General features: G+C 43.4%; 1 long non-coding RNA gene across 1 annotated transcript; it reads right to left on the bottom strand.

Moving 5' to 3' along the window:
• Positions 1-2,842: 2,842 nt before the first annotated feature.
• Positions 2,843-3,438, bottom strand: LOC141817137 (uncharacterized). The gene is made up of 3 exons (XR_012600790.1): positions 3,322-3,438; positions 3,080-3,125; positions 2,843-2,997 (listed from the first exon to the last, which is right to left on the bottom strand). It is a non-coding gene; the product is annotated as an uncharacterized LOC141817137 (long non-coding RNA).
• Between the last annotated feature and the right edge of the window lie 5,207 nt (positions 3,439-8,645).

The following is an 8,645-nucleotide window of genomic DNA, read 5'->3' as shown; positions in this document are numbered from 1 at the left end:
ACTGGAGCGGAAAATTGCGGAGACACGTAGACACACCCATCAGCTTCAACAAAACATGGCTGAGGCCACGATGGGAGCGCGGCAAGCTGATGAGATGCTTGCCGAGTGGGAGGTGGAACAGAGCCTGAGGCGAGTATGTCAATTCCGAGCTTCACCGCCCCCATCGTCCTCGAGCAGCTGGCGGGGTCAGGATGACCCGGATGAGTTACTTGATTGCAAAGATGAGTCACTTGATTGCAAAGAAAACAAGACTTGATCTTGCTTATATCAGTACTTTTATGGATTTTCGGGATTGTTATGACTGTTGGTTGGACTTATATATAGACATGTGTACATGTCTATTGTAGATCTTTGATGAATTGTATGAGTTGGATGGATTATATATTATGCATGTTATGGATTGTGGATGTTGTTATGAATCTTTGTATGTATATGGATCTTTGTATGTTATGGATATTTGAATGTAATGAATGGATGTTATTGATTGATTTGTATTGGTGTATTTTGGATTGGATGTGATTGTTTGATGACAGGTCATATGTATTTATGAATCGAACTGATTGGATCGATATTGTTTGTATATACGAGATCGATATTGTTTGTATATACGAGATAATCACTAAATGGGGAATTTTTTTTTGTTTTGCGACGAAGTTTGCGATAAAAAACGTTTTCGTCGCAAATTTGCAATGAAAAATATTTTTGTCGTAAATTTACAACGAAAAATATTTTCATCGCCAAATCACCGGGAAATCAAAATATGATCGTCATAATCGGCGACGAAACTACTCGTTCGTCACCAATTTGGTGACAAACATCGTGTTTTGTTGCCAATTTGGCAACGAACCGTCCGTTCATCGCCAAATTGGCGACAAACCGTGCGTTCGTCGCCAATGTGGCGACGAAACTCTTTCGTCGTCAAATTTCACTTAACCTAACTCCCCCCTTACGCTTTCTTTTCTCTCTCGATCGAAACAGCCGCCGCCGCCCCTCTTTCTCGCATTTTCTCTCGCGAACCAGCCGCCTCTCTTGCTTTCTCTCGCGAACCACCCGCTGGTGCCTCTCAATCTCCTTCTCTTGCGAACCACCAGCCGACACCCCTCTTTCTCTCTCGTGAACCACCAACCGCCGCCCCTGTTTCTCTCTCGCGAACCAGCCGCCGCCTCTGAACTAGACGTTGCCGCCTCTCAATCTCCTTCCTCGCCGCCTTGTCGTTGCCGGCCGGAGTGGTAAGCTGCTTTTTTTGTTTTTTCCTTCGTGTTCTTGGTTGTTGTCGCCGGTGGAGTTCTGTAGGTTTCAACAAAATCGACGGTTCGTGGAGGGTGGTCATGCGGCCGGCGCTGGCCGCCGCTGGCCTGTAGTGGCCGGCGCTGGCGGCTAGTGGCTGCTGCTGGCTGTGCGGCCGCTGGCCACGCGGCTGCTGCTAGCTGTGGCCGGCATTGGCCACCGTTGGCGGCGCTGGCAGCCTCTGGCCGACGTTGGCCACCGCTGCCAGCCTCTGGCCGGCGCTGGCAGGCCCTTGGCTGGGTTGGCCGCCGCTGGCAGCCTCTGGCCGGGGCTGACAGGCCCTAGCCTGGCTTGGCCGCCGCTGGCGGGGGCTGGCCGCTGTGCGCCGCTGTGCTGGCCGTTGTCGGGGGCTGGCCGCTGGCGGGGGTTGCCCGGTGCTGGCGTTGGTGTAGTGATAAATTCGAGTTGAACATGTTTACATTGTGTTGTATAAATATTGCATAAGTTGTAGGATACATGATGTGAATTTAGTGTTGATTACTTTTTGAATGTTGTTTTTGCAGGTTTACAAGTTGCGTGAATTCAAGTAATTAGAGAGAGATTTTTACCGACTTGAGGTATATTTATAATTATGTTATTTTAGAAATGTGAATAGCTATACTTTTTAGTTATAATTGTATTTAGTTTAATGTTAATATTTATTATTATATTTTAGTTTGAATTAATTAGACCAAACGATAAATTCTAAACTCTAGAATAATAAACCGTAAATCCCACAACTCTAAAATCATAAACCGTAAACTGTAAACCTTAAAATGTTAAACCCTTAAATCTCTTTAACTTTAAACCCTAAAACCTAAACCCTAAATCGTAAACTTAAATCCTAAACCCCCTAAACCCTAAACCCTCAAAAACCTAACCCCTAAACCATAAATCCTAAACCCTTAACCTAAACCATAAACCCCCTAAATCGTAAACCCTAAACCATACAACCCTAAATCGTAAACCCTAAAAACCCTAAAATTGTAAACCCTAAATCACTTTTAACATTAAACCTAACCCCTAAACCCCCTAAACCCTTAACTCAAAATCATAAACGTAACCTAAACCCCTAAAAGCCCAACCCCTCAAAATCTAAACCCTAAACCCTAAAATCCTTAAACCTCTAAATCATAAACCCTAAACCCTTCCCTTAAACTCCTAAATTTGATGATATAATAGGAGATAGAGCTCAATGGCGTAAAAGGATCCATATAGCCGACCCCACTTAGTGGGATAAGGCTTGGTTGTTGTTGTTGTTGTTGTATAAGAGGACTCAAAAAGTACCCCCATTTCGCCCACTCAATCTTTGTTCCATGCATGATACATTCATCAATATCTACTTCTATGAAATATACTTGATGACACTACTCACTTTTTCCTTACAAGTATAACATAGTTTAAAGACTATGATTGTTTCTCTACTCACTTTTTCTTCTCCTAAACTCAAACCTCCATGTTCATTACTCCTTTTGATAAATTCAAATCTGTCTTTTAATACCATTTGATGAAACTTTTAATCACAAAGATGGAAGATGCTAAAAAAGCATTAGAGTAGCACATAACTAACCTCAGGTGCAAGATAACATCGCCTTCTCCCACCCGTGTCAAAGAAGAATGAAAAATCAGAAGGGTCATCATCCGGTATATATGTTGGCTTGAAAGACGCAAAGTCAGCAAGATATAACCAATTCCAAGAGGTGACTAGAACATTCTCACACTTGATGTCACCTATTGTTAACAAAACACCTCATTTATGAATGTTTCCAACATCGCAAGATATTTTCCTTCCAGCAAAAAGAATTGTTCTCACCATGGCAAACTCCTTTATTGTGACTCTGCTCCACTGCACAAAGTAACTGCACATGCAAATAAGCTAGGTTCAGACCCATATTTAGAAAGGAAAGGGGCACACTCAAGGTAAAAATGGATCAAAGAACGAGGATAAAATTTCATAAAGCTATCAATTTTCAGATGGGAGAAGAAATTTTATCTCAACAAAAATGTATTAATAAAGATGATTAACTTCATGATGAATGAAACATTAAGAGATACCTGAAATGCCAGCCATTTTTTCTCAATAAGGCTGAGGAAGGGTCTGGTGCTCAGCCGATCATGAAGGTTGCTGAAGAAGTATTGCCTCAAAAGATAAGCTGCCTTGTCAGTTTCCAGCCAGAACTATATGCCAACTTGAAAGCTTAGAAACAACGTTGAAAGAGAAGCAAAAAAAATTAAAAATAAAATAAAATTAGGAAGAAGAAGATGCATAAGGCAGCACACAAACATTTATAAGGCTTAACTAGGCAAGCAACTGTTTTCTGCAATAGAAATGAAAAATTCTTCATTTGTTCACCCAATCAGTATTAATTTCCTCATACAGGTGATTAGACATTGTGAGAATTCTGTATCTATTTATAGGCTTAAATATTTCATAAATAGAGATACAATAGAGTAGCTAGTTTCCAATAAAAATTAAATCGAGATATGGTAGAGTAGCTAATTTCCAATAAAATCTGTTTTTTTAGAAAAGTTTTTAGGGTTTTTATTAGAAAAGTTTTTTATTTTACGAAGAATAAGGCGTGATATTAATCTATAAAAAATCTCATGTATTAGACAAGCTTTTGAATTAATACAATTTTCAATTTCAACATGGTATCAAATCTATAATCTCTTTTCTTTCTCCCTCCACCAACTTCATCTTTTAAAATCTATGTTCTTTTATTCTCGCCAATTATAAGCTTTGCCCTTTTTTCTCTTCTTCTATTTTTTTTGCTTTTCCGTGTGATGCCTTTAACCAAAACCTTAAAGCCGCAAACTCATAATTCCTCTTCTTTTCTCTTCTCCTTCTCTCCTTATCAGAGTTGCAACTTGGTGATTCGATCTCAGTACAATTATCCTTTTGTTCAGCATCAACCTCAAGCTTCAACACCATTTACATCCATGAATCATTCGCAGTTCAATACCTCATTTGGTTCCTTGCATCTTTCTTTGATCGCCACTCTTTATTGTGATTTCTTTCTCCTTATTTAATTCTTTCTTTTTTATATTTTTTATTTCTAATCTATACTCTCTTTATCTTCGTGTCCTCTTAATCTTATTTTCCTTTACCCTAATCCTACTACTCCATTTTTGCCTATAATTTTCTATTATCATTCTCTTGTCTTGTTTGTCCTTTTTTTCTATTTCTTGCCCTTCCTCTTGCTCTACATTTTTTGTTTATTCTACATCTTTATCTATGTTTTCTACACATTTATCTTGTTCTCTTTTGTTTCAATTCTATCCTCATCCTTCATCCTCTTATATTCATATTTTCATCCTTAGCATGTTTTCTCCTATACTTTCTCATCATACTTATAGTAAGCTTTTTTTTCTTTTCTTTATGATCCTTTATCTTCTTTATCTCGTGTTTTCTAAATTTTTATATTTTTGTTATTCTTCTTTTTCTTATTTAATACATTTATCTCATCTTTTCTCTCTCCTTATCATCACACATCATTTCCTCCACAACATCCTCTGCCCATCTCCTATCATCTCTACCTTTCACTTTTTTTCCCACCACCATCATTAATTCTCTATTCTCACTCATTCTCGGATCCTAAAGAAAAGAATATTTTTTTCATATTTCATTTTTTATCAATCTTCATAGCTGTATTTTTCCCTTCTACTCAGCTTTCATTGTTGATTTTTTCTTTTACCAACCTTTATACTTGGATTCCTTTTACCGGCCTTCATAGCTGGAGTTTCTCCTTTTGCTCTACCTTCATTGCTCATTTTTCCTTTTACTAACCTTCATAGTTGGATTCCTTTTACTAACCTTTATTGTCGATTTTTCCCTTTTGCTTGGCCTTTACTATTAATTTTTCCCTTTGTTCAGCCTTTATAATTGATTTTCCCTTTACTCGGCCTTCATTGCCACTTTTTTCTTTTACCGGTGTTATGGGTATTAGGATCTAGCGCGTAAAGAAGAGTCTTAGATAGGGACATGTCAGACAGAAGATGACTTGTCCCAACACGTGGTACAGGCCGAGGGAAACCAAGTTGTTACGGTTAACTTGACCAGTTAACTGGACTTAATCGAACCTATCCGACTCATTCATAATCCCTATTCGACCACTCGAATCTTGATTCATCTTATTTGTCGGTCACAATCAAATCCCCTGATCCATCTTGGTGGTCACAATCAAATCCAATCTATCACACCGCCGCCGCCAAGCACTTATGAGGCGAGACGGTCTAAGGACACGTAGCTACAATGGATATGGCAGGATATTCGGTAATGATTAAGGATAATCAAGGCAGGATATTCTCCAGACCCTGACAATGATCATGGCAGAATATGGCCAGATATTCGTTATGACAAGATATCTCCAGCTCCTCTAACAAAATCTACTGCGCCGATATTTTCCTTAATTACGCAGGTATAATTCTCTCCCCTCTCTGTCTATATAAACTCTCGGATATTACATGCACAGGTACGCAATATCATAAGCAATCACTTCTTTTTGTTATTTTCTTCTTCCTCCTCCCCAGTATTTGACTTGACCGTCGGAGTGGTCGAGCCAGGGACACCTCTGGCCTTCCTTCTCACGGTGTTAGTGTTCGCAGGTCTCGGAGCTTGTAATCTTCTTCCTCTCCACGACGTTGACCGTGGTGCTGCGTGGCGGGTGACGCGTCCACCAGGCGATCTCAACAGGAACATATTTTGGCGCCGTCTGTGGGAAGTTCTTGATCCTGTGTTGAGGCGTGTCCATGGACGATCCTCCAAGACCAGCCCTCTTCACCTTAACGGAAGAAGAACTCAACCGCCTGTTGGCGGCTGCGGTTCAAGCAGCGTCACAAAACCAACCCTTCATCCCGGCTCCGCCCTCCCTGATACCAACACGATTGGCGGAGATCCCTCATATCCCCACGCGGAGGCCACAAAATCCAGCAGAGGCACCATGGGCCCCTCTGGTAAGGCCCATTGCATCCATGGAGTCGGCGGCGGAAAGAACTCCTCCCAGAGACCCGGTTAGGGGTAAAAGCCCTTGGTTGGGAGAAGGGGTGTCGCAGAAAGAACTCCTCCCAGAGACCCAGTCAGAGGTAAAAGCCCTTGGCTAGGGGACAAGGGTGAACCTGGTAACTCACCCTTCACCAGGCAAATATTGGAGGAGGAGCTGCCTCGTCATTTCCGAGCTCCACAGCTAGCTGATTACACCGGGACTACTGACCCGGAGGATCACATAGGACGGTTTGAGAATGCCGCCTTATTACATCAATACACTGACAGTATCAAATGTCGTGTTTTCTTAACAACTTTAGCTGGAGCAGCTTTGCGCTGGTTCAATAGACTTCCTCCCTCCTCCCTCTCCTCTTTTGTTGACTTCAAGACCTCATTCTTGCGACACTTCGCCACCAGCAAGACCTATTGCAAGACGGCGATGGATCTTTTTTCTATCAAATAGAAGCCAAGGGAGTCTTTAAAGGAGTATCTAGATCGCTTCAATCAAATAGCACAAGAAGTACCTTCTACTGCTTCGGAAGTTCTGGTAAGCGCCTTCTCTGAAGGATTATTGGAAGGAGATTTTTTCAGGTCTTTGGTCAAGAAGCCTCCTGAAAATTTTGACCTCTTATTGAGTCGGGCGGTCAAATACATAAATGTGGAGGAAGCTCAATCCGCTCGCCGAAAGGACGTTGATAGTCAGCATGCTGTACCAAGCCGCAACGATCCTACAGTGGGTCGGGCTGATCGAAAACCGCTACCTCAGCTCCTGAGAGAGCCCGACTTGGGGGCTCGGGCCGCGTCCTCCAAGATTAATCACCGAGTCATCCAGACTGTGGAGACTCGGCCTGCTCATCCCTCCGGAAGTGTCCGTTGGCCACCTCGCTTCTGTGCCTACCACCAATCCAAAAGTCATAATACCCATGAGTGTTATCAGTATGCCCGAGAGCTTCGCCAAGCAGCTGAGCAACGTTGGAGAGGACAACCTCAGTTGAGGCCTAGACAATCTTCTACTGGCCGACCTCCTCGGAGTTCACCGCCGCCCTCACCTCGGCCCGCCCATAAACGGGACCGATCTCCTCGACAACCTACTCCTCCAGCCCGTCCTGGAACCTCTCGAGGGCCACGACAAGCAGAACCTGAAGGTCGGGCGGGCAATCAAGACAACACTCCCCGAGGTGACATTCACATGATCACCGGGGGAGCTACAAATGGTGACTCTCATCGAGCCCGAAAAGCTCATCGCCGACAACTCGAAGTTTGTGAAGTCGGCACGGGACCGAGGGAGGATGACCCTACAATCGGCTTCGGACCCCATGACTTGGAGGGGGTAAAGATCCCGCATGATGACACCCTAGTCATCCACGCTACCATCGCTAACTACAATGTGGCCCGAGTCTTTGTGGACACGAGCAGCTCTGTCAATATTATCTTCAAGCATGCCTTCAACCAAATGCAAATAGAAGAGGCTGATTTACAACCCATGGCGACTTCCCTGTTCGGCTTCACGGGACACGAAGTGCGCCCCCTCGGACAAATCAACCTTGCCATATCTCTTGGTGAGGAACCCCTACGACGGACTCGGTGCACCTTCTTCACCGTCGTGGATGCTCCTTCGGCGTATAATGTTATTCTGGGAAGACCAACGCTGAGTATCTTCTCAGCGGTGGTTTCTGTTTATCATCAGAAGATTAAGTTCCCAGTCGGGGACCAGGTGGGTGAAGCTCGAGGAGATCAATTCACTTCTCGACGATGCTACGTGGATATGGTCCGGACCGAAGTCAAAAAGCAACCAAGAATCCAAAAAAGTGAAATACACTCAGTACAAGAGGTACCGATCTCCCTAGCTAGGGAAGACAAGGAGTTATTGCGGATTTGTCCTGAACGAGCAGAGACGGTGGTACAAGTAGCTGCTGACTTGCCGGCTGAATTAAAGCAAGAGCTCTGCGCATGCCTTCTTCGAAATCGGGACGTGTTCGCCTAGACAGCTGCTGACCTCACAGGTGTCTCCCCCGATGTTGTTGTTCATCGCCTCAATACGCTTCCAGATGTCCGACCTGTCAAGCAAAAGAGGAGGCATTTTGGCCCCGAACAGAACAAAATTATTCGCGAGGAGGTCCGTAAGCTGATGGAAGCCGGACATATTCGAGAAGTGCACTTCCCGACTTGGCTATCCAACGTGGTGCTAGTGCCCAAGCTGGGCAACAAATGACGGGTCTGCGTGATTTTCGAGATCTCAACAAAGCCTGTCCAAAAGACTGTTATCCCCTGCCTCGAATTGACCAGCTGGTTGACTCGACGGCAGGATGTGAATATATATGTATGCTAGATGCCTACCAAGGTTATCATCAAATACCCTTGGCTGTAGAAGATCAAGATAAGGTTAGCTTTATAACAG

The sequence above is a fragment of the Curcuma longa genome, chromosome 1 (genome assembly GCF_044706935.1).
Source record: "Curcuma longa cultivar G26 ecotype Majalengka, Jawa Barat chromosome 1, ITB_CL_G26_1.1, whole genome shotgun sequence".
Taxonomy (NCBI): domain Eukaryota; kingdom Viridiplantae; phylum Streptophyta; class Magnoliopsida; order Zingiberales; family Zingiberaceae; genus Curcuma; species Curcuma longa.
The sequence above is the reverse complement of the archived record's forward strand: the minus strand, read 5'-3'. Positions and strand labels throughout refer to the sequence as shown.